Here is a 25,646-nt window from a genome sequence, read left to right as displayed (position 1 = left end):
TTTCCACTGCCCACACGCATGGGGAAGTGGAACATTGAAAATGAAGACCGAGGAAGCGTCGATGCATTGAATTGTGGTGCTGAGGAAGCTTGTGGAAAGTCATAAGGATGACACACAACTGAACTGGGCGGTGTTTCGCTCTATTGTGTGTCGGGTCTCTATGAGTCAGAACCGACTCCATGGCACCGAACCAGAATAATCTGTAAACTGAGTAACTGAACTGAGATCCTGGACTATGTGAAAAAGAATTCTTTTTTCTATAATTTTATCCCTGGTGCTATGAGATTCTGTGGTGGTGTTGCTAGGTGTGTGCTTTTCGTTTTTGAAATGTGTTGGCACCGGGCACTTTCTGTTTAAAGAGCGATGACCTTCTTTGGTGCCAGAATATGGTCCTTTATCATTTTAAATATTGCTTCCACACCTTCCTTTTCTGTACCCTCTCTTTCTGGGGCTGTGATGATTCGTACAACATTGATCGTCTTGAATTGCTCCTCTCTTGCCTTTCTTGCAATCACACGGAACCCTTTGGCAGACTCCTGAGGGATTTCACCAATAGCCAGTGTTTTCCCTAACCTACCTAGGAAGATTTTTCTCCAACATAAGCCAGAGGCAGTGGGCCATTGTAAGGGGAGACCCCATACATTTCACTGAGGAAGACTTCTCTCTGAGGCTCCCATAGCCAAGTTAGCTCCATAGCTCTCCCCTAATGGAATCCATTTCTATGGGAAAGATGCTTCTGAATAGTGTGTTTTGTGTAGTTGTCTGGCCCTGGGTGAGGGCTCAGTCAGTTTCTAGATGCTTGGCATTTGTGGACAATGAGAGAGAAAGTAACTTTCCCACTCAACCAATGACCCATTTGTAGTCCCACGTCTCATTTCTACATCCCCCACACATACTTCTCTTGACTGTGGCATGTCTCCGGGTTTCCGGTGGGACAGTCAGCCGAGCCCTGAACTGTGCTTGTTTCCCATCAGCTTCACCAGAAATTGCCTTCTACAGACTCCGCAATGTGTAGGATGAGTCTTCCCCCTCTTCTTTATTATGCCTTGCGTCTAATAAATGTCTCTCGAGAGTTCTGAGCAGTTGGATAAATACGGAAGTGTAAATAGTGGAAGATATTATTTCTGATGGGGATAAAAGTTAAGTCTATGAGTCAGAACCTTGGTAATCCAAGAGAAGGCTGGGGTAGCGTTAACTGCCCTCCCTTTGTGGAAAGGGTTACAGGCGCAGAGAGGAGGCGTTTGCCTAAGAACATCTGCCGCCCCTTTCTTCTCTCTCACACGAGTTCTCTGACCAATGTGGTAGTTACATAGTCTTTTGGCAACTTTCAAAGGGGTGGAGTTTAGCCTGTCAATCAGGCCATAGCCAAGGAGGCCTCTGTGTGGGCATGGCCTTCTCCTGAGGATTCTGGGAGACACTCTCTGCTTCGTCTTCTTGTGACAAGACACATGAAGCCATGCTAGAGCCCCGGAGCTGGAGGAACCACATGGAGATCCCTGCCAGCACTGAGAGGCTGCCACCACCACACTGGATCCACAAGACTTTCCACCCACTGGCCTGTGGTCTTTCTTCCTGCATTCGGCATCATTGCATGTACTGTGTGAGTCTGAAGAAGAATGTGTAGACTGGTAACGGACATATGGGGTAATATCAGATTTATGGACTTGACCTGGACTGGGTTGGGATGTTTTCTTAATGTACAGTTGCTCTTTGATATAAAGTTCTTTCTTAAACATAATTGAGTGCCTATGGATTTGGCTCTCTAGTCAAACCAGACCAACAACCATCCTGGGAAATGGCTTATCTCCCCAAAGGAGAAGACAGTTTATCGGGGCAATCTTCCTCTCATCTTTGTGGGAACTTAAGGAAGTCACCTGGAATTCCTGATGGACACAAGTGTATATACTCAGAGCATCTGGAATGGATCAGAGTCATTTATTATTTCAGTTAAATCCAGAGTCACTTTGTTCAGAAGATGGAAAATTAAATGCCAGTTTTATTGCTCATCCCAAGGAGCATGGAACCGTCTTCTCTTATATAACATATCAAAGATTCTAGACTGAGATTAAACAGCATCATAACAATAAAAAAGATTAAAGACATCCCCATCAAAAAATAGCAGCAACATAGATGCCTAGAACTTTTAATACAAGCCCCTCCAAATATCAAATGCTCAGGAGAAATTAAAAATCAAATTTTAAGTCCACTTTCATGTTGAAGTCCAAAGACATTAAAGTTCAAAGGAATTACAGTCTGAAAATCAGTATCTCTTGCCATTATGTGTAGAAGTTCAAAGTCTACAATTCTTACGTTTACCAAAATGTAGGAGCCATCCTTCCAGGGTTTTTTATCTTTTTTTTTTTTTAATTTAATTCCACCCAGTCTCAGCCAGATGGGTTCTCTGCTTCTGTGGGAGTCTGATTCCTTCAGAAGCTGCAGCACTGGAATTGAATTGGTGAAGGCATTTCGAAACCTCTGAAGAGCCCTTCATTGTTTCCGTGCCAGTCATCTCCACAGACCACTGCACCGGTCCCATGCTCATCAAGTATGGAAGCTGAGCCACCCCAAGCCAGAAAAGCAGCTACTCTGGGAACAAATTCATACTGAGACTCTGAAAAGATCAACGAAGCGATCACATTCTCCACTCATGACTACTAGGAGCTTGGGTGGCACCAGTGGTTTGCCATTAGCTGCTAATGGAAAGGCTGATGGCTGGCACCCACCCACTGTCTCTGCACTAGAGTGTCTTGGTGACTGCTGTAAAGATGGCAGCCATGAATACCCTGCAGAGCAATTCTGTTCCACTCGGTACCCTATGAGCGTTCCTTCTGTGCTAAGTTGCGTTCTCTCGAGAATCAAAATCTGGAAGGGAGGGAACGATGGAGGGAAGAAAGAAAAGAAAGAAATTCATGTCAAGACAGTGTAGACGCTGCTCTTTCGCTTCCACAAGAAGTACTGAGCTGCAACCCCCGAAATGCAGATCTTTGTGAAGAGGCTGGTGGGCTAGACCATCACCCTTGAGGTTGACCCTGGGGACACCTCATCGAATGTCAAAGCTAAAGACCAAGACAAGGAGGGCATTTCCATTGTCATCCAACCAACCAACAGCATCTGACTCTTGGTAGGCAACAGCTGGAGGATGGCCGAACATGCTCGGACTACAACATCCAGGAAGGGCCCCCGTGCACGTGGAGCTGCATCTGAGTGGTGGCACCATTGAGCTGCCCCTGTGCCAGTTGTGCCCAGAAGTACAACTGAGACAAGATGATCTGCCTGCTGCAAATATTACACTTGCCTCTCCCCACACTGTGCAGTTAATTGCCACAAGAAAAAGAGGGGACACACCAACAACTTGTGTCCTGAGACAAAGGTCAAATAATAACTCCTCTCCCCTGCCTCCTTCTGGGCCCTCAATGAAGTCTCACTTTCATTGAACTGAAGGTGGGGGTTGGGGTGGAGTGTAGTAGCAGGTAATTCAAGTCCAGTTCTATGGTGGAGTGAAAGTTCTTTCAATGACTCTTCTGCCCATGTCTCTGTAACTCCCATCAAATGAACGTAGGAGATGTGCACCGCTAATAGAGGGGGATAGGCCCATTTCTTTTACCGCCCCATGGGTATAAAGATGAGCCATCTTTGAAGCAGGAGCAGAGGGGAAGCCCAGGACTACACTGCAGATGTGTCTGACGTGGCAGAGGCTCAGTGTTAACAGAGACTGTGGCATGGAGACAATGAGGCAAAGCAAGAGGGACATTCATTGTCCAGAATATGGGGATGTGAGGCAGAGGGACAGGCAGACTTCCTGGTCCACAGCGGCAGAGGCTAGGAGCTAAGGACCAGAGAGCCAAGAGGCTAAGGAGCTGAGGACCAGAAACCACATGGCTAAGAAGCTGAGGCCCGGAGAGACTTGGTTGCTGGCTAAGGAGAGGTGTCTCGGTGGACCAATGACTGTGTTTTACTGGTGACTGATCCTGAATTTTAATAACCTGTTAACTCCCCTGATACACCCCCTTAATCTTGATTTTTGTCTGAGTTCTGTGTGGTCATCGCAATGAATTATCAAACCCGGAAGAACTATAGGGGCAGGGGGAGAATGACTGATGCTAGGATAAATAAGAAGGCTGGAGCATGGCAGCTTGTCTGACCCCTGCTTTGTGACAACTGGGAAACCTGAAGAGGTCAGATATGGCCCCCATGCTTTTACTACATCACCCGTTTTACACTCCATGGAGGTCAAATGCTGCATCTTTCACAACTGTTTTGTTGTTTTTATTTTAAATCTCCATGGGCAATGGTGTCTGCGATGTGAAATGTACCTGCCCTTATCTAAAACTCAAGCACCAGAGCTTGGCAAAATGTAATGAAGGCTCAAAGGAAAGTGTTGCCGGGGGCCTTTTTGCTTGGCTGTCGGGTGTGTGTGTGTGTGTGTGTGTGTGTGTGTGTGTGTGTGTGTGTGTGTGTGTGTTTGCCTAGCTAGAGATGTCCCGCGCATTTTGACTTGCTGGGTCTGACAATGCATAACAGATTTGTGCCTCTACGTTGCGACTCATGAGTTACAAGTTAATTAGAAACACTTTTCCCTAATTATATTTGAGAGTTTGCTCTATTTGCTCTACAATTATCACAAAAATTACATTAACTAGTGTTAACGATCACAACGTCGACATCCCCACTGAATCCGAGAGGAGAGAGGAAGATGAAAGAATGACTCCATCCCTGCCCAACACCTGCTTTCCCTCCCAGCAGATGGTATGTGTCATTCCCAGAGATAACATGCAAAATACACTTCCTTCCTGGTTGGCCCCTTGAGGGTGAAGCTCAGCCTGATGGGGAGAAGCCACACTTGAGTCTTGCACAGAGCAGCCGCCTTTCACGAACAACGTGTTCTTCCAGTGGGCTGCCGCCCCGAATGACTGTGGGTGCAGTCGCCGTCATCGCAGCTGTGTGCAAACACAGGGGTGCGCTTCCTCCAGGAAACACCACTGTGAAATTGTTTCCTAACCTGCATCCCACGGATAGGAGTGAAGTCTTCTTGGCGGCCCAGCTGGCCTTGTTCCCCAATCCCGATGGGAGCGAGCTTGCAGCAGAAGATATGAAAAGGAGCATGCGCTCTGCATTCAAGGGGCTGTCCATTGAATACAAGTGAACGTAGAGTCCGTGGTGTTGTCAGGGGCTTCCTGCTGACCTGCGACTCTGGTGACTGCACTCACAGCAGACCGAAATACTGCCTCGCCCTGTCGAGTATCCATGTCTGGTTGTGATTCAGACCACTGGGAGCCAGAGTTTTCACTCACTGAGTTTCATAAATAGCTCTCTAAGCCTTCCTTCCTAGTCCGTCTGAGTCTGGAAGCTCTGCTGAAAGCTGCTCAGCATACCAGTCCCTGACGACAGACGGACGGGCGGTGGTGACCATCCACAGGGCACGTTGTCCAGGAAGCAAGCTCGGGTTACCTGCGTGTTACTGTTCGGTGCCCTTGAGTGGGTCCAGCCCACAGAACCCTGTGAGCAACCGAAGCACCGCTGGTCCGGAGCCGCCCTCACGCGGTTCTTCCTGTCTGAGTACCTTATGGCAGCCACTGTGCCCGTCGTGGAAGACTTCCCTCTCTCTCACCTCCCTCTACTTTACACCAAGCGTGAGGTCCCCCTTCAGGGACTGGCCTCTCTGACATGTCCAAAGCATGAAAGTGGGGTCTCACCATCCTTGTCTCCATGGAGCACTCTGGCTGTACTTCTTCTAAGAAAAGCTAGTCCTTTTAGCATTCCATGACACTTTCTTTCTTTTTAAAAATCATTTTTTTGGGGGCTCGTACAGCTCTTATCACCATCCATCCATCCATCCATCCATCCATCCATCCATCCATCCATCCATCCATTGTGTCAAGCACATTTGTACATTTGTTGCCATCATCATTTTCAAAACATTTTCTTTCTACTTGAGCCCTTGGTATTAGCTTCTCATTTTCCCTCCCTCCCTCCCTCCCTCCCTCCCTCCCTCCCTCCCTCCCTCCCTCGTGTGAGCCCTTCATAATTTTTTTTCATGTCTTACACTGACTAATGCCTCCTTTTACCTAGTTTTCTGTTGTTCCTTCCCCTGGGAGGGGGTTATATGTAGATCATTGTGATCAGTTCCCACTTTCTCCCCCCACCTTCCTCTTCCCCTCCTGGTATTGGTACTCTCATTATTGTTCCAGAGGAATTTATTGTCTTGAATACTTTAAATATTCTTCGCCAGAACTACAAATAAAACACATTAATACCGTGTCTTGAATCAGGCATCTCTCAGTCTTCAAAGGATTATCCTTGTTTTTCAATACTCTAAAGAGGTCTTGTGCAGCAGATTTACTCTATGAACCCATCATTTTATCTCTTGATTGCTGCTTCCATGAGCATTGATGAGGGATCGAAGCATGGGAGGAGATCATTCTGCCACTGACTATCAATACCCCACATGAAGGAAGTACACCCAAGTGCCTGTTGTACAGGTAAATATAGAGAAACAGCCAGAAGAACTCACAAGAGAAATAAATATTCTTCCATTGAGTTCAAGAAAGGTTTGCCGGTAAAGGATGGACATGGGTTTGCCATCCAGGTAGTAATAAGAGGGTGAAAAATGAGTGAAGGAAATATTGGGATAAAGTGCTCATATACACTCAAGACTCACTCTTTCTTTAACTAGAATGAATTTGAAATCAAGCGACCCTTTGGTTATGTCTGCATGGATGGATATCCCACACACATGCAGCGCGCATACACACATGCACACAGAGATAGAACCCTTAAGTAGTTCTGCTATGGTGCTAAATTCCTTAGGGCTGCCTTACCTAATTACTACAAATCTGGTGACTTACACCAGCAGAAATGTGTTGTCTCATAGTTCTTGTTGTGAATTGAATTGTGTTCCCCTAAACTATGTGCTGTCCTTCCTAACCCCTATGCCTGGCTTTATAATCTCATTTGAGTATGGCGTTTCTTTGCCAGATAAATTAGCAGTGGTACCTGGAATGACTGGAGCCACTCTCTTCTGAGAGACAACAGAGTCAACGAAGCAAGGAACGAACGAAGCAGAGCTGGGGAATGAGACGTGGTGCACCACTTAACACCACGGTCACCAGAGACTGGGACAGAGCCCACAGCATGAGAATGCTTTCCCAGAGAGCTGGTATTCTGAATTTGAACTGTAGCCTCCGAAATTGTGGGAAAATAAATGTTCTGTTTCTTAAAGTCACCCACGTAGAGACCTCTGGAAGCCCCAAGTCTGATCTCTAGAGTCAGCAGACCCATGCACACCCTCAAAGGTTCCAGATCTGGGGTTTCCAGGAGGTCTTGGCTTGTGGCTGCATCACTTCAATCTCTGCCCCTGTCTTCACATTCCTGTTCCTCTATGTGTCTCAGTCTTCTTCTACTCTGCCTCTTCTCGGGACGGTGGCCATTGGGTTTAGGGCCGATGTAAGCCTTTTCTTGAGGTTTAGGACAAATATAACCTCTTATGGAGTTCCTCAGCTTAATTACATCTCCAAAGACCTTTCTGCTCCAGTAGGTCAATTCACATGTTCTCTGGGTTGGGAAAGCAGCGCTGGTCCCACCCATTTCGGCTCCTGGCTGCTCCACAAAACGCTGGTCGTTTGAACCCACAAGAGAAAGATGTAGCAATCTGCTTCCATAAAGATGTAGCTTCAGAACCCCATGGAGAAAGTCTGCCCTACAGGGTCACCATGAGGTAGAATCGACTTGATGGCATAGGTTTGGTTTGATTGTGTGTTTTTGGCGCGTTAGGACACAGGCCTCCCATTGGGGACAGCCATCTCCAGCCCACTCCAGCCATCTGGCCCACAGAGAAGGTAAACACTGCCCGCTTCACTCTGATCCTGTTTATCGTTTTCGGCTCCCACATCATGGAAGCCAAGCCCCCACCGAGTGAGGTATGATAAGGACAGAGCTTTAGAAGTCACCACGTCATTGTCATTGGCTTCCTTTCACCTGACTGGGGTTAGCAGGCTCAGCAGTGTTTTCTTTGATGGGAAAATATATATATTTTGTGTCCCATTAGCCCCAAAGAGTGAACAGAGCCAGTCCTATCGTGTAAATGACAATTGTCCAATTCAACAATTTGGATCTTTTTGGACATCATGATTTAAAATCAGAGATACTTGAACATAAAAACATTCAGGATTTCAGCCCAGTTCCTGGACACATGGTAGTCTTAAAGCCATGATGTGTATTTGTAAACAATTTTATTGACATATGTTTCATATATTATGACTCATAGTTCAAATACATCAAAAAGTGTTGGGCAATCGTTAGCACTATGAATTTTTGAATGTGTATTTCATTCATGTATCCATTGTTTTTAGCATCTCCTGACCCCCAACCTCTCCTGCCATAACCCCAAGACTATTGATCTAGTTACTGTCTCTGTAAGATCACCTATCTTGACTTCATATACAGAAAATCATGGTCCTTATCGATTAAAGGAGCCCCTGGATTCCATTTTTTAAAAAACAACAAAAAACATAATGCTGATTCTTGTGGGTTTTTTTAAGAGATAGATTATAATTCATGAATTTTGTATTTATTTTCTCAAATGTCTGATCTGTTCTCCTTACCATAGGAGAGTTTCCACGCTTTTGGCATAATTAGAAACCAACATGAGTGTGCCCTCGGTTCTGGTCCCTGCAGGCCCTTAGTTTTCAGATAGATCACCAAGTTAACTGTGTTCATGTCACAGAATTAAGACGGCATGTGTTAGGCCATGTTGCTGAGAGAAACAAAACCAGTAGCACTCAGCTCTGTATAGAAAGAACTTTATATCAAGAAATGGCCTTATATTGAGATGGCGTCCCAGCCCAGTTCCACTCAAGTCCATGGGTCCAATGCTAGCCCGAGCCCTCTTCAGACTCACCTAGCTGCAGGTCGATGCAGCAGAAAGGTGAACTGAGAAGCAGAAAGATCACAGGTCGGCAGGTGTAGAATCACATGGGTCCAACTCAGTGGAAACATGATAAAATGCCAACAACTCTCCAGGCTGGCTGCTCTGGGAGGCGACCACGGAGGCTCAGCGAGGAGGAAGTGGAGGAAGGACAAGGGAAAGAGACGCTCTCACTCTCTCTTTTAGAAAAAGACCACACTCTCAAGGAGCCATCACCCGGCATCACCCGATGGACAGGTTGGACTCCCCCCTCCCTCCACACAGGTTCAAGTTGACATAAAATCCAATTACTCCATGTCAACTTCCATTCCTTACATTGTATATCAAGAGCTTATGCTTTGGGATTGGAAAACATTATCTTTCTTTCTTTTTTTGTTCCTTTTATTCTTCAGTCAAAATCCTCTCCCTCTAAATATAGGGAGAAAAATCCCTGGTGGTGTGCTTGTTACTTACTCAGCCGCTAACCCTAAAGATGGGCGCTTCAAGCCCATCCAGAGGTGTGCCTCAGGGAAAGTTCTGGTGCTCCCCTAAACATGAAGGCCAAGCAGATCTGCGCGGTAGTTAGCTTCTGGCCCATGGGGTTGCTGTGAGTCAGAATGACTCCCGCATCCCGCAGCACCTCCAGAGTCGGCGAGAAGCAGCGGCAGGTTTGGAAACCTCAGGCAATCAGTATCTTGAAAGCATTCAGGAAAACGACCCAAACTCAGACTCCCCGCCATCGAGTTAATTCCAGCTCCTCGCGACCCTGCAGGACCAGGTAGAGCCCTCCTCCCCATGGATTTCCAAGCCTGTAACTCCTTATGGAAGTAGAAAGCCATCTCCTTCTCCTTTGCATCTCCTCTTACTCTGAGCGGCTGACCTTGCACTTAGCAGCCCAACGCATCACCCAGTGTGCCGCAAAAAATGCTAACAGATCGAGATCTTGGGCGATCCTGTTTGCTTGTTAAGTGTTTTTTTTACAGCTTTTAGGGTGTTTGCTTGTTCAGTGATTTTGCAGTCTTGGTGGAGCAGGTGTTAAGTTGCTGTGAGTCCCAAGCATGCAACAAAAGTCACAGGTTCAGAGCAAGGACAGCCAGCAAGCAGCAGCGGCTCTGAAATGCAGCCCATTTACTTTTCCTGGTAGCTGGTCGGTGGAGGTGTCTTCTCTGCTCGTGGCCCTGGCAATGTGTTTCTCTGGCTGTGACCCCTCCGACCTGACCTTCATGTCATCTCTGGGCCGAGGGAGCACAGCCCGGGACCTCCCCTTCCCTGTCGAGTTCCAGGAGCCTGCCCGAGGCTTTGGGAAATGGCACGGATTTGACAGCCGTAGCTAACCCACAGGCCCCTCGGTGAGATGAGCAGGGGTCCTTCCAGATTTTCAAGCAGTTTATCAAATCAGTAATGTTCCTCAAAACCGCCCTGGCTATTAACTTAGTTACCAGGGTGTGTGAGCACAGATGTGCTGTTTTATTGTCATGTATAACCTTCACATTGAGCATGGCTAGGCCCCTGTGACGTGGAATTAATGAAGCTGAGAGTCAGGGAAAGGATGCTGGGGCTGACTCCCAGCAGGGAGGGAAGCCTGTCACCCAGCCGCACTCAGGCAGCCTGGGTAAGCCAATGGACCAAGGCTGCTGGACCTCAGAATACCTGGGTCTGATTCACAGCCCTTCCCTCCCACAGGGAGACCCCTCACCAGCTCTGGGTACCCTTGCCAAAGCTTCCAATATGGCCACTGCTTAAGCAAACACTCCCTGAGTTGCTATGGAAACAGTGATGGCTATGCAAATTGCCTTTTATAAAACCATTCAAGCCAAGAAAACCTGACCTATTGTAAGAGATCTCACAGCTCCCTCCCCAGTTTCTGACAGAAACTGGGGAGGGGTCATCTACCATCTCATCCTGCAGCAAAACCCTGGCTGCAGAAGTTGGGGACAGGCCCCTGCCCTGGGAGCGTGGAAGGCCTCTGGGTTTCGGAGAAACATACCCACCTAGGAATGGATGAAGAAGAGCCGGATCAGAGAAATGAAGGCAAATCTACTGAAATATTGCCGCCCACCCCCACACCCCCTGTCCCCACAACCATGCCTTTTCTCCCCAAACTAAAAGGTGCCACTCTGCACACACTGGGTTACACGCTCACGCAGGCACACACATGAAGACAGGCTCGTGCAGGCCTGCATGGTCACGCAGTGTGCACACTCAGGCAGGCATGCACATGCACACACATGCACTCATATCACCCCCCCCCCCCCGCCAGCTGTAGTTGATGCTCCGGCTGGCACAGTTTTGTATCGGGCACTGCGATCCCCAGCTGCTTCTGTGCAGCCCGTGTACACCACGGGCATGGGCACGGCAGTACCCCACAGGTGCTGGCTCTCTGCTGTTCTGCTGGCCTTTACCTTCTCACCTGCTGCTCCCCCACCCTCCAGGGCTCTGCCCCGTGTTCTCACAGGAGCTCTAGCTCCGATGCAGCTCCTGACCCAGCAAGAAGGACCGATCTTCTGCCTTTTGTACAATCGACAGGAACCCCTGAGCAGTATTTCTTCTGTGCTGGACATTGCAGACGTAGCTCTTCCCATTTTGCCTGCATCTCCCTGTCCTGTCTAGTCGCTATGAGTCAGAAATGTTTCGATATTAGTGAGTTTGGTTTCTTGGGTTTGGTAGATTACCAAAAGAACAAGCAAATCTGTCTTGGAAGAAATAGAGCCAGGTGTTCCTTAGAATATAGAAGCAAGGGGTAGCAAGACTGTCTCAAGTATTTGGACATGGCATCAGGCGAGACCAGTCCCTGGAGAAGGACATCATGTTTGGTAGAGTAGAGGGGCAGTGACACAGAGAAAGGACCTCAACAAGATGAATTGACATGGTGGCTGTGGCAGTTACATACTCTCCTGTCAACTTGCGAAGGCGTGGATTCTAGCCTGTCAATCAGGTCATAGCCAAAAATGCCTTATGGCCTTCTCCTGAGGTTTCTGGGAATTCCGGGCTGCCTCCTTGGAGGCGAGACACACAGGCTCTCTGCCTTCCCCTTCCTGCTGTTGAGATACTCAGAGAGCTGGGGGAGACAGTAGAGATCTGCACCAGAATTGAGATGCTTCCACCGCCACTGGATCTGCAACACTTTCCACCCACTGGCCTGTGTTCTTCCTGCATTTGACATCATAACATGTGCTATGTGAGTCTGAAGAGGAGTTTATGGACTAGTAGCAGACATCTGGGCTAATATCAGTCTTATGGACACCATCTGGACAGGACTGGGATGTGTTCTCAATATACAATTGCTCTCTTATGTAATGCTCTTTCTTATACACCTATGAGTGTCTTTGGATTTGTTCCTCAACTCGGACTAACGCAGTGGCTGCAACTATGGGCTTGAGAAATTGTGAGGATGGCCCAGGACCCAGGCAGTGTTTGATTCTGTTGTACATCAGTCGGGTCACTATGAGTTGGAACCAATTCGATGACTAACCCAGCCAACCAACCAACCAACCAACCAACCAACTAACAAATACACCAAATACTTTACTAACTAATGTTAGAAATGAACCACACTTACCTATTGGGATTGTGTGCAAATTCAGCTTTATGACTGATTTAGGAGTTGGCTTTCTGAGAGTCTGAAGACTTCCACATGGCATCTTAAGCCCTCCTGGCTCTACCCCTGTAAATTTGGCCAAGGAAGGTCAGTTCTCCAAGGCATTTCCTCCAATTGTAGAGCCCTCTGTTCATCATCACCAACTAGGTGGGTCAGAGCCATATTCTTGCCTGGTGTGGCAGTTACATAATCTACTATCAATTTGAGAAAGGGGTGAAGTCTAACTTGTCAATTAGGTCATAGCCAATGACCTAATTGTGTGGGAATGGCCTTCTCCTGAGGATTCTGGGAACTCCTCTTTTCCTCACATACTTTCCCTGTGAGACATTCCTGTTGACAAGCCAGATGGACCTACACTGATGGAGCCGGAGCCCTGGAGCTAGAAGAGTCATGTAGAGACCCACGCCAGTGCTAAGATGCTTCCACCGCCACTGGATCCACAAGACTCTCCACCCACTGACCTGTGATCTTCCTGCATTCGGCATCATTGCATGTGTTGTGTGTGTCTGGGAAGGAATTAATATCGGACTTAGGGACTTGATCTGGACTGGGATAGGATGTTTTCTTAATATACAATGACTCTTTGTATAAAGCTCTTTCATATACACATAGGAGTGTCTATGGATTTGTTTCTCTAGTCAACGGGACTAGCACAGTGGGAAAAAGAAACGAGTATTTAAGGCTAATGACAGATGCATGGAAGTTTCATGGTTACCTCTATGTCTGGCATTCAGCCCAAGGCTCTCATCAAGCCAAGTCAAACCCACTGCCAGTAGAGAAAAGTTATTATGTCATGTCAACAGAATCTTTTTAGAATGCAAATAAATACCTTCTCTGGCACTATTTTCCAAGTCAGTTTACATACATATTTAAAAATAAATAAATAAAAGGCGTTATCCAGGCTAACCTATTCTAAGAGTAATATAAGTCTTTAATGTAAGGGTGTAAATTTAATGACATGCCTTCAGACCTCAGACTCTATTTTGGGGGGGAACGGCCAGACTCTTAATTTTGTGAGCCATATCTCTGACCAAAAAAAAAAAAAACACCCTTTGTGAAAGGAATTTGAAATGCAGATATGATGTATGTGTGAATAAATGTGTGTTCTTAAATGCGTACCCCTTGCTATCAGGTTGTTTTGGACTCAAGGTGTCTCTGTATAGGGTTTCTGAGACTTTACGTCTTTACAGGCGCAGACAGCCTGCTCTTCCCTCCTCAGAGGGGATGGTAGGTTCAAGCTATCAGCTTTTCATTTCAAGTGAGCACTGAACTAGGACACCTCCAGAGGAGAGTAAACCCCTGCTAAGGCCGACTGCCATCTACTCCATTCAGATTCATATCGAGCCTCTTTAGCATGTCCAAGGCTATACAGCTTTATGGGAGCAAGTAGCCTCATCTCCCTCCTGCAAAGAGGCTGGTGGATTTGAACCACTGGCTTTCCTGATTTGCAGTCTAACATTCACCCAGCAGCGCCACCAAGGCTCCATTTAGATGCAGTGGTTTACTTAGCAGGCTGCTAACTGCAAGGTCAGCAATTTAGTTTGGAATCCACAAGCCACTCCAAGGGAGAAAGGAGAGGTTTAACCTCTTTAAACATTTCCAGTCTCAGAAATCCACAGGGACAGTTCTTCCCAGTCCTACAGTGTCACCATGAGACGGGGTCGACGCGATAACAGGGAGCTTGGTATTTTGCTTTCGGAAAGTAAAGTATTGGGCTCTGTTTGACTATTCATTGAAAAGACTTCTTCCTGTGGTATGTCTTAAAATGTGTCCTTCCAGAAAAATACAGTCACCCAACAGGAAGAAATGCAATTTAACCATGAACCAGTGCCCGCTCCTTGGTGAACACACCAGCTACGTGATTAGCAAATAATTGTAAAATCAATGAGTTAAAGCACCTCATTGGTGTCTTTTAAGTCAGGCTTTTCTAGAGGTGAACTGTTGGATTTTCATAATCCTAAAGAGATCAACGAAACAGCTGTCTTTCTGGCCCAAAATTAGAATATAGAATCAAGAAGAGATTTCCAGTTTCCTTCTTGGATACCAAGTTGATAATACTCATTGCATTCTTCTCTGGCTTGACAGGAGTAAACGTGGGATCCCTCCTCGCCTGCTTAGTCTTAACAACAAAAAGGTGTATGCACTGATGTTTAATTTTAGACCTACTTTTATCAAGAGCTGGGTTGCGTGGGCTTGCCTTATCTCCGCTATCCCCACCTCTTTCAACCGCCCTCCTTTCATTCCTGTGGTGCTCTCTCTCCCGATGAGGAACCATGAACACAAAGTCTGTCCACATCGCAGTGTAAGTAGTGGTGTCTCTCTCTCTATCACAGTAAGATAGAAGCTTCTTGAGGACCAAACATAGCTTCAAAGTCACTTCTGTATCATCTTTGAAGCCCCGCCATTTCCCTAATCAAACCAAACCCAACCCACTGTCATCGGGTTGATTCCAGTTCATGGAGACGCTATAGATAAGGCTGCTGGTAAACTCTGATCGGTGCACACAGTGGAATATTACAGTTCTCTAAATAAAATAAGGAAACTGTCAAGCACCACATGATCTAGATGAATTTGGAAGACTTCATGTTCAGCAAAGTTAGTCAAGCTCATAAAGACACATACTGAATGAGCCACTATTAAAAGGGGGGGCACAACAAGAGAGTGGTTTTTCATAACAAGAGAAGCAGAGTACAGTGAGGTTAGGGAGTGGGGAAGGGGAGAAAGGAAGGTGTCTGAGGCTATCCATCTTCACAGGATCAGACAGCCTCATCTTCCTCACGAGGAGAATCTGGTGGGTTTGAACCACCTACCTTGCAGTTAGCACAGGAGCTATAGAAATTCAGCTAGGATTCATTGGTTGGGAATTCTAAACCAGCTTTCTCCTGCATGAGATGCACATCTCGGTCTCAAAGGAGCTCCTCTGTTAATAACCTCTGTTATGTTCTCTGTTACATAATTGGGGGGAAGGGTTTAGAGCAGTGGCAGGGTTGGGTTCACTGAACATTTGTCTGACTTTGTTTCATGGTAAGAACCTACTGTGTGGGTCAGCCTGAGAGACAGTGCTTCCAGTAGAAAACGCCCTGGCGCCATTAGGAGAATAATCGGTAGGGGACCTGGTTTCCATCTCAATCAGTGTTAAATCAGCACAAGTCTGGGCCGGTTGTCTTTGTTAACTTCCTCTTTGGTTTCTTTACCTTCACTCTCACTCCTCCAGCTGTTATCCCACCACAGCATCAATAAGGGTCACCTTGGATGGATCAAGGAGACTTGGTGGCCAAGTTAACGGTTGGAGTGCTACCTAAGGAAGACCTCAGTGTGAACGATTGGTGTAATGGCTGCAACCCTGGGCTCCACCTTAACAATCGTTGTGAGGAGGCTGCAGGAGAGTTTCATTCTGTTGTTCACAAGTCACTGTGAGCAGACCCACGCTAAATATGGTATCCGATAACTTCCAGATACCTAGAAACCAACCCCATGGATTTCTCCTGGGTCCAAGACACCGCATGCTCTTCTTGGAGCTGAAGCACCACCTCTGTGCATTGCGATTTTCTGAGGCTAGCCAAGATAACAGGACTCGCTGCCAAAGAGGCAGTTGTGACTCTACCACCAGGGCACCTGGAAATGACGTCATGCTTGGTACAGCAGAGGGGCAACGGAAGAGAGGAAGACCCTAGACAAAGTGATTGACACAGTGGCTGCAGTAATGGGTTCAAACATAAGAACGCTTGTGAGGATAATGCAGAACCAGGCATTGTTTTGTTCTGTTGTACATCGGGCTGTTAAGAATGGCAACCAACATGACAGCAACTAACAACAACAACTAAGAGGTACAACACTCCTCCATCACTGCTCCACATCAGTATAACATTCAGTCCTGAGATACTATGTAGCTGGGCCTTATAAACTCAATCCCAGAAGGCAGGTTGTATTTTAATGTACTGACCTTTACTTTTATTAAGAGTTTATCAAAGAAAAAATATGTCCGCAAATTGTAACCACGTGGTCTCTATTATGTTCTCTCAGTTTTCATCTGTTCTTAAATCTGCGTACAGTGGGGAGACAGATGACTGTTGAGGAAGGCATGGTGCGGAAGGCAAATGAAGGAGATAGCAGTGATATAATGGATTGAAATATAGCCTGGCTTGGGACAAACAGAGGTGGTGGAGACACAGGGAGGGAATCATTGTGGTGTTCCAAGCTGGGAGGGATGAAGGAGAATTGCAGCGATGGCATTGAAGCCATTGAAGCCCGTTCCATTTTGCAATCCACTCTGGTCCTCGACCACTGTCAGCTAAACCTTCCCCGCCCCCCTCAACTGACAAACCTAATATAAGCCATGTTCCCGCAAGAGTGACTGGCACAGATAACGATCGAGGCCCATAGTAGGAGCTCTGGTGCCTTGTAAACTCTCTAGGATCTTTACAGCTTTCGGACATTCTTTTTCTGATGCTATTGTTCCCACGCATTTGTACACAAAGGAAGCATTGGCGTTCTTCAGATGAACGGGAGGCTGCAGTGGGTGCCCTCTTGGTTTTCAGGTGTTGTTCCTTCAGGGGACCCAGGTCTGGATCTGCAGTAATGTTTTGGTGTCTCGCTGGACCAGGCCAGCTGGTATGTGATCTTGTAACCTTAACCCCTCTCCCCCCGCCCCACCTGGCATACTTTCTCTTGCCTTTCGTAGGGGAGGCACATTTGTCACAGTAGGCTTCTGAAGGTGGCAGGTCTTACGCAACACATCCATCTTATCTTGTCCCTTTCCAACATTGAAGTTCCCCTTGTCACCCTCTTCTGTGGCCAAGACCAGAGAGGCGGGAAGAGCAGGCACTGACGCAATATCGCCACCCCTGTGACTTTTACTGGCTTTGTTTATGTGTCTGTTCCAATGCAGGACTTGGCTGAGAAATAAAACCACAAAAGATATGCACTGGCATTTCAGAAAATGAAATGCAAGCAGCTAATGCGCTCATAAAGAGGAGTTTAATGAACAGGCATGCCAGTGGGAAGGTGACACTGTGTTTGCCTGATGTCTGGAGATGGAAATGATGGCTACAGGCCGAGACAGGTGTGAGTCACCAGGGAACGCCCTGTGGATGGGAGAGTTCATCTCACTGCTTTCTGAGGTGTGTGTCGACAGTGTGCTTCAGTGCATACCCTGGGCAGCCTCTCTACCCATGGATTCAAGTATTATGAATTTATACTAATGTGTCAGGAGCCCTGGTGGTGTAGGGTTTACAAGTCGGACTGCAAACTGCAAGAGCTCAAAACCATCTGCTGTTCTGGGGGAGAAAGATGGTGTTTTCTACTCCCGTAAAGCGTTACAGCCTCCGGAACTCACAGCGGCAGTTCTACCCAGTCCTGTGGGGTCGCCATGAGTCCGCAGTGACTTGGTAGCAGAGGGGTTTGTGTTGTGTTGTTGGGGTTTTTTTTTGGGGGGGGGGTATGCTCATTTGCTGGGTTAGGTTCTCTGAAGAAACAAAAGCACTGGTGCTTGTATGTGTTGTATATAGATAGATTTATATGACAAAGCGGTTTACACAGTTGTAGGAATAGTGAAGTCCAGTCTGGTTCAAGTCAGGCTTCTCCTGACACGTGGAAGCTGATGACCAGTCTATAACAATGATCCCTGGTAAATCTGAGTCCAGCTGGGGGGCGACTATGTTAATCCAGCTCATTGAAGATTTCCCTAGTTTCAGCTGGCCCTGTACCTGAGTGAACAGGATGCCCTTAGCTAGCACTGATCTTTCCTGGTGCCCAAAGTATGCAAGCTCAAGGTCAGAAAAGTATTCATGCTCCCTGCCATCAAGTCAATTTGGACTCATTGTCACCTATAAGATGGGGTGGAACTGCTTCCATGAGTTTCCAAGACTCTAACTTCACGGGGGGAGGAAGTCTCACCTTTGTCCCTTGGAGTGGCTGGTAGGTTTGAACTGCGAACCTTGCCATTAGCAGCCCAACACGTAACCCACAGAGCCATCAGTATGTTCCTCCAAATTTGATCATCTCTGGGTGTTTCTTGTTTGGTCATTTTAATTTATCCTTTGACCTCGCTTTACAGTTAAGATCTTAAAGCTAAACAAAGCAAGCCAACAAACACCATTGACATTGAGTAGATTTCAACTCCTATACTATGTATTCTTTTATTACCAGAGGGGAAATCATCTCAGAAAAGATTAAGGGTATGTGCGTGTGCATGTGCTTTTGTGTGTACATAGAGGCCCTGGTAGTGTAGTGGGTTGTGTGTTGTGCTGAAAACTGCAAGGTCAGACTTTCAAACCCACCACTTGCTCCTTGGGAGAAAAAGGAGGCTGACTGCACCTGCAAAGACTTACAGCCTCAGAAACCCTAGGAATCAGCTCTACTGTGTCTTATAGGGTTGTTTGGATTCAGCACTGACTGGATGGTGGTTGGTGTTATACATGCACACACACATACACACATGCACACACGCACTTTCTTCAACTCCAGTGTTGATAAAAATCAGCCCCAGTCTTCAGTGAGGTTTGTTCCATGCCATAGAAACACCTGGGGAAAACTGCCAGTGTCAAACACAGCAGCAGCAGCAGCAGCACTGTGTAATTTGCTTTGAAGTAGATGGAGCCTGACTATGACAAAGTTTGGGCAAACTGGCTCTGTCGAAGTCCCCGCTGACTCCCAGGAGAGAGTGCAGTCGTTGTACCCACCTCAGGGTTAGTCAGCAGACAAGCGCATTACACATGTTGAGCACAGTCAACAGTATCTCTCAGAGTCGTTTTATCAGTTTTGCGATTTTACCTGAAGGAGTAATGCCGAATGTCGCATGGCATTTAAATAAGCAAGATTGTCAATTTCCTGAAATTGTTTCCTGAAAATCCTATTACACTTCCCATCCCCATCATAACAGAGGCCTCCTCATTACACATGCCTTGCCCCGCTCGGCTTATGTTGCCACAGCTTTGATTTGGGAAATGCCTAAAATAAGTGATTTTATCCCTGATGCTATTTGTTCTGCGTACAGTCCCCGAATACGCGCCGTGATGATCAGCTGCACATCTCACTTCCATTTGTCCTCAATCACCCTGCTGTCGGCCCCCAAAACAGATGCTTTTCCGTGAGATCTGCACCTCAAGTGTTCACGGATGCGCATAATGAAAACAGACCTGGAATTTTCAGATTACCTGCAAGATATTAAAATAAATAAAGCCTCACGGACTTAAAGGAAAGCATGCTTACTGAGACTGGAGGGGAACAAGGTCACCCAAGGTCAACTGTGTCTGTGCAGCTACATGTTGCATGTCTGTCCTCTGTGGGTCCAGCTCCCGTCCCCCACAGGATGGCAGCGTGGTGGGTGCAGTGGGTGGCCTTGGTGTTCCCTTCTTTTTCTATGAACGCTGCTTCTGTCCTTTACGCAGACCCTTGGCTTTAAATACTGCCTGAATGCCCAAACCCATAAGGAGCCCTGGTGGCAAAGCAGGTTATGTGTTGGGCTGCTAGCCTCAAGGTCAGCAGTTTGAAACCACTAGCTGCTCCATGGGAGAAAAATGAATCAGGGATTCTCATAAATCAACTGTGTTGAATGGGGTGAGAATTGCTATTTTAGTGTGACGCTACTGTTGGCCAAACACTACACAATATTTTGATTGGTGAGAATATGCTTCTCTGAAATCAATGAACATTTCAGTGTGCATCCTGAACTTGTACAGTCAAGGTCATGGATCTGAAGGCAATGGTCCTTTGCTTGTTGAAAGTGAGGGAGATTTGAAGGGCTTTCTGTGAAGGTCAAGGAGTGCAGCCTTCAGGATGGATCACAGCTCCATGTAAAGGAGACCAAAATCTTCACAATTGGACCCATACGTGACGTCATGATAAACAGAGAAAACATTGAACTTAGCAAAGATTTCATCAGGCTTGGGTCCAGACACAATCATCATGAACTGAAACAACATGTTGCACCGGGCAAATCTGCTACCCAAGGTCTCTAAAAAGTGTTGAAGAGCAAGGATGCCCCTTTGGGGACTAAGGTATGCCCAACCCAAACCCTGGTATTTCCAATGGCCTCATAGGCATTTGGAACTCGGATATTGAATCAGTGCATTTGTATTATGGTACTGGCAAAGAATATTAAATGTACCATGAGTTGCCAAAAGAACAAATAATTATATCTGGGAAGAAGGATAGCCATAATGTTTCTTAGAAATGAGGACTTAGGCTCACATGCTTTGAACATGTTATCCGGAGATCCTTGTCCCTGGCAAAGGACATCATGCTCGGTACAGTGGAAAGGCAGCGTAAAAGAGAGAGCCCCTCCAGGACATGGATGGCCACAGTGGCTGGAACCAGGGACTCAACACATAGCAATTGTGAGGAGGGTGCAGAAGCTGGCAGTGCTTTGTTCTGTTGTACGCAGGGTGGCTATGAGTCGGACCTGACTGGATGGCACCTGACGACAACAACATCAACAACAACCACAGGGCTGCAAGAGCCAACTACTTATGGCACCCTCCCTTTATTGTTCTGCTCTTGGCCTAACTTGTGGCCTTCTTTCGTGTGTGTGTGTGTGTGTGTGTGTGTGTGTGTTTTGCTGTCCAGCCCACGGAGAATAGAAATTATAGCCCACTGTATTCCAGCATGACCTCATCTTCACTTGATTACAACGGCGAAGACGCGATGCCACATCAGGGTCACACTCACCAATACGAGAGGTTGAGTCTTCACCATATCTCTTTAGGGGCCATAATCCAACCTACAACACCCTACAGTACCACTGTTTGTTCCCTGAATTCTTAAAGCAGAGCATCTTGGACAGTGAACTGGAATTTATTGTGCACACACTTTATGTTTATTTTGTTATATGAACAAGGGTATTGCTTATCTTCCCAAGTGGACCCTTTAATTTACTGTGCATTCCTCCAGAGTGCCTGGCAGTGCCTTGTTTTGATCAGCACTTACAAAATATCTACTGAGAAATTAAGAGGACAGTAAGTGGCACAAGGAAGTCGTTAGACGTTTTCCCAAATGGACAATTTGGGTAGTGGATCATCTTGGGGGAATGTGAGGCAAAGGAAAATAGATACGCAGGAATAGATGTTAGAACCTAGAACTATGAGAGATGCAGAAACACAAATCTGAGGGTAATCAACAGAGATTATAGTTGTTTTAATTTTCTTAGCCACTGTCAGCATATTTTCCATGGGGGAAAAATACCAAACCAACTCTGAATGAGTGTCTCTAGAAAAGAAGGTCATTTGGATTGTGGAAGCGTCTTTGTGCCCCATCCTGCCGTTCATGTATGTTACCTGCCCTTGGAAGACTTTTGTAACCTCTTTAATTTTTAGCACAAGCCCCAAACTAGCCTCACTGCCATCAAGTCAATTCTGATTATAGTGACCATATCAGCCTCATATTTCTCTCCCACAGCAGCTGGTGTGTTCTAACCTGTGGCCTTGGTTAGCAGCCCAGTAAGCAGCCCACTACACCAGCAGGGCTGGTGTTGTTATTGCCGGGTGTCCTCCAGTCAGTTCTGACTCATGGTGATCCTCTGGACAACAGAACGAAACACTGTCTGGTCCCAAGCCATCCTTACATCTGTTCTTAGGTTTGACCCATCAATGCATCCACTGTGTCTATCCATCTTGTTCGAGGTCTTCCTGTTTTGGCTGTTCCTCTGCATTACCAAGCATGATGTCCTTCTCTAGGGACAGGTCTCTCCTGACACCATGTCCAAGGTATGTGAGAGCAAGTCTTACCATCCTTGCCTCCAAGGAGCGTTTTGGCCGTACATCATTAGAGAAAGATGGGTTTGTTTTTTTGGTGGTGGTCCATGGTACTTTGAATGTTCTTCATCAGAGCCATGATTCAAAGCATAGGCCCTCTCTTCCCGAGGGGTGGTAAGGACGTAATAGAATAATACACAACAGGAAAATGCTGCATCACTGAAAGCCGGCGATTGTGACCCGTGTTACTATGGGGAAACATCCCAATCCAACAACGATGTTTTAACTGGAAATGATCATCTCATTTTACTATGATGGCAGTAGATAGGGGAAGATTTACTTTAAAAAGCACCCTTTGTGGTGCCAGGCTATCAAAAGAGATAGCGTCTGGGGTCTTAAAGGCTTGAAGGTAAACAAACGACCATCTAGCTCAGAAGCAACAAAGCCCACATAGAAGAAGCACACCAGCCTGTGCGGTCACGAAGTGTCGAAGGGATCAGGTATCAGGCATCCTCAGAACAAAAAAATCTTATCATAGTGAATGAGGTGGGGGAGTACAGAGTGGAGACCCAAAGTCCATTTGTCGGCAACTGGAGATCCCCTTGCAGAGGGGTCTAGGGGAGGGGACGAGCCAATCCCACCCACTATTATAATCCCAATTCTACTTTACTAATCTGGCTAGACCATAGGATGTACACTGGTACAGACAGGAACTGGAAACACGGGGAATCCAGGCCAGATGATCCCTTCAGGACCCGTGGTGTGAGCGGCGATACTGGGAGGGTGGAAGGAGGGTGGGTTGGAAAGGGGGAACCTATTACAGAGATCTACATGTGACCTCCCTAGAGGATGGACAACTGAAAAGTGGATGGAGGGAGACGTCGGACAGGGCAAGCTATGACAAAATAATTTCTAAATTATCAAGGGTTCAGGAGGGAGGGGGTCAGCGGGGAGGGAGGGGAAAAGTGAGGAACTGATGCCAGAGGCTTGGTTCGAGAGCCAATGTTTTGGGAATGATGAGGGTAATGAATGTACGAATGTGCTTTACACAATTGATGTATGTATGGACTGTGATGGAAGTTGTATGAGCCCCTAATAAAACGATTTTTTAAAAATCACCCTTTGACGCAGTCAGCTGTGGGGCTTTTCCACTTGTTTTTGCGGATGGTGCTCGTGTTCAGTATTTTACACCGAAGAGTGTAGCTGTCCTTTTGCTTCTCATAGAGGTCAGCAGCATTAAATGGTTGCGAGAGAAATTATTTGAAAAGTTGTTTCAAAGTGAATGTTATGCATTCTTCAAACTCAAATGACTTCCTGAGAGTTCTGGGCTACATGACCTAAGGCTAAAAAGAAACTGGCAAGGAGATGAAAAGCAGAAATCCTCTCGTGCTCCTGGATTCTGTTTCAAAGGGCTGCGAACCACATCACCGGTCTCCAATTTTAAGTAGCAAATCTGGCTGCCTGGCATTCATCTGATGGTTCACATGCTTCATGGTCAAAGCCATCTCTGACCCTCACTTTCTCGCTGGATGACCCTGGGCAAGTACTTGGATGACTTTGTTCTCAGTTTTCTCATCTGTACAATGAAATTGTTGAGAGTTCTGTAGCAGAGACCTGGGTACATCATAAGAACTCAAAACCATTAGGGATTTTGTCTTGTTATATATTTTCGCTCTGATTTTATTTAAAACGGTGTTTTAAGCTGGGTTCCCTAAAGAAGCTAAACCAGTTAAGTGCATATGAATATGGATGGATGGGTGGGTGGATTGATTGATAGAGATTTAATTCAAGGGCATGACTCCTACAGTATTTGGAGACTGGCAAGTCCAAAATCCATGGGTTAGGCCTCATCTGAGGATTGTTACTGACTGATGTGGCTGGAGAGGCTGATAGACTACAGTCAGCAGGTGAGAAGACAGATATTGGCTCAAGTCCCAAGGGCCAGAGGTCAAGTGATGATGAGCCAGATGCAGGATCCACAGAAACAAATCATTTTCTCGGTTTTCCAATAGATATTGGAGGCCACTCCACCTTTGGATACTGATTGTAACTCACACGAGGGTGGTGACCTGAGGGAAGCTGGGGCTTCAGGAAAGGTGTGACTCTTGTGACCTTAACCTTGCCTCATTCCCATATTGAGAGCAGGATACGCAACACAGAAAAGGGAAGATGGTTTAACACAATAACAAAATAAAGGATAATTATATCTGATCACAAGACGGAAGAGATTTCCAGTCTTGGAAGTCATGATAGAGTCAAGCTGAACCATGAAACTCAATATCACAGACACCTAACTCAGCCCTCTCCTGAGATGCTTTGGGATTCATGTACTTTACCTTACCCTAACCAAACAACTTTAGCCACTCATTTATCGGTGCATTTATTTGATTATTCATCCATTCGGCTAACAGTTACTGAGGGCCGTCAACAATCAAGATTATTTTTCATCTTGATTATGTATGCCCTGAAGTTAAAAACTCAGTCTCTTGTTCCAAGTTGTGACTCTACACTGTCTATGTTTTCTGTACGGCTGCTGTCCCTGGGTGGTCATCAGAACCTGAGGTATTCACTCAAGTGTGTCTCCCCCCCCACCACACACACACACACACACACACACACACACACACAGTATTAATAAGTGCACTCAGCTCTTCTACTTTCTTTGTTAGTAAGGATTCTTAGAAAAAGTTGGTCATACAAATTCTGTGTCATTTAAAAAAAATCATTTTATTGGGGGCTCATACAACTCTTTTCACAAGCATCCATCCATCCATCCATCCATCCATCCATCCATCCAGCCATCCAGCCAGCCAGCCAGCCAGCCAGCCAGCCAGCCAAGCACATTTGTACCTTTATTGCCATCATCATTCTCAAGACATTTGCTTTCTGCTTGAGCCCTTGGTATCAGCTCCTCATTTTTAGCCCCTCCCTGCCTGCAGTTTGAACCCAACCACAGCCCTGCAGGAAAGAACGGACTTCCTGCTCCCATAGGCAAATACAGGCTCAGAAACCCACAGGGGCAGTTCTACCCTGTCCTGTAGGGTCACTATGAGTTGAAATTTCCTAGATGACACTGAGGTTTTGTGTTATACAATCAACACTGCGTGGTTTGGTATTTTTTCCTTCCCTCCCCAAGCTCTGGTAGCCCCGAGGTCACTTCGGAAGGCTATCATTCTAGGCAAATGTAATTTTATAATCCTAACTGGTGAGCTTCTGGCAATCGAAAAATACCAAATTGTATGGTTCATTTATAAGCAGCTCCGATAAAACATGAGACGGTGACTTTCACAGATGGCCACTTCCAAATTATATTAAAATACAATCACTATAGAGAACAGACTTAATATGGGAGGAGTACCTCCCTTCTCAAAACCCCCCCAAGGGCAATGAGCATCATGTGTCATCTCACTTCTTCCTCCTTTACATCCAATAGAAGGGTTTGTAAGTGATTTGGAGG

General features: G+C 46.4%; 1 protein-coding gene and 1 pseudogene across 2 annotated transcripts in view; both read left to right on the top strand.

Annotated features, from left to right (window-relative positions):
* Window positions 1–25,646, top strand: part of CTNND2 (catenin delta 2) — a 473,556-nt gene that overhangs the window by 234,190 nt on the left and 213,720 nt on the right. The window lies entirely within an intron of this gene.
* LOC142440702 (ubiquitin-ribosomal protein eL40 fusion protein pseudogene) lies at window positions 2,975–3,379 on the top strand (annotated as a pseudogene).

This window comes from Tenrec ecaudatus, chromosome 2, assembly GCF_050624435.1.
Source record: "Tenrec ecaudatus isolate mTenEca1 chromosome 2, mTenEca1.hap1, whole genome shotgun sequence".
Classification (NCBI taxonomy): Eukaryota; Metazoa; Chordata; class Mammalia; order Afrosoricida; family Tenrecidae; genus Tenrec; species Tenrec ecaudatus.
Note: the sequence above shows the minus strand (reverse complement) of the source record. Positions and strands in the feature narration are given on the sequence as shown.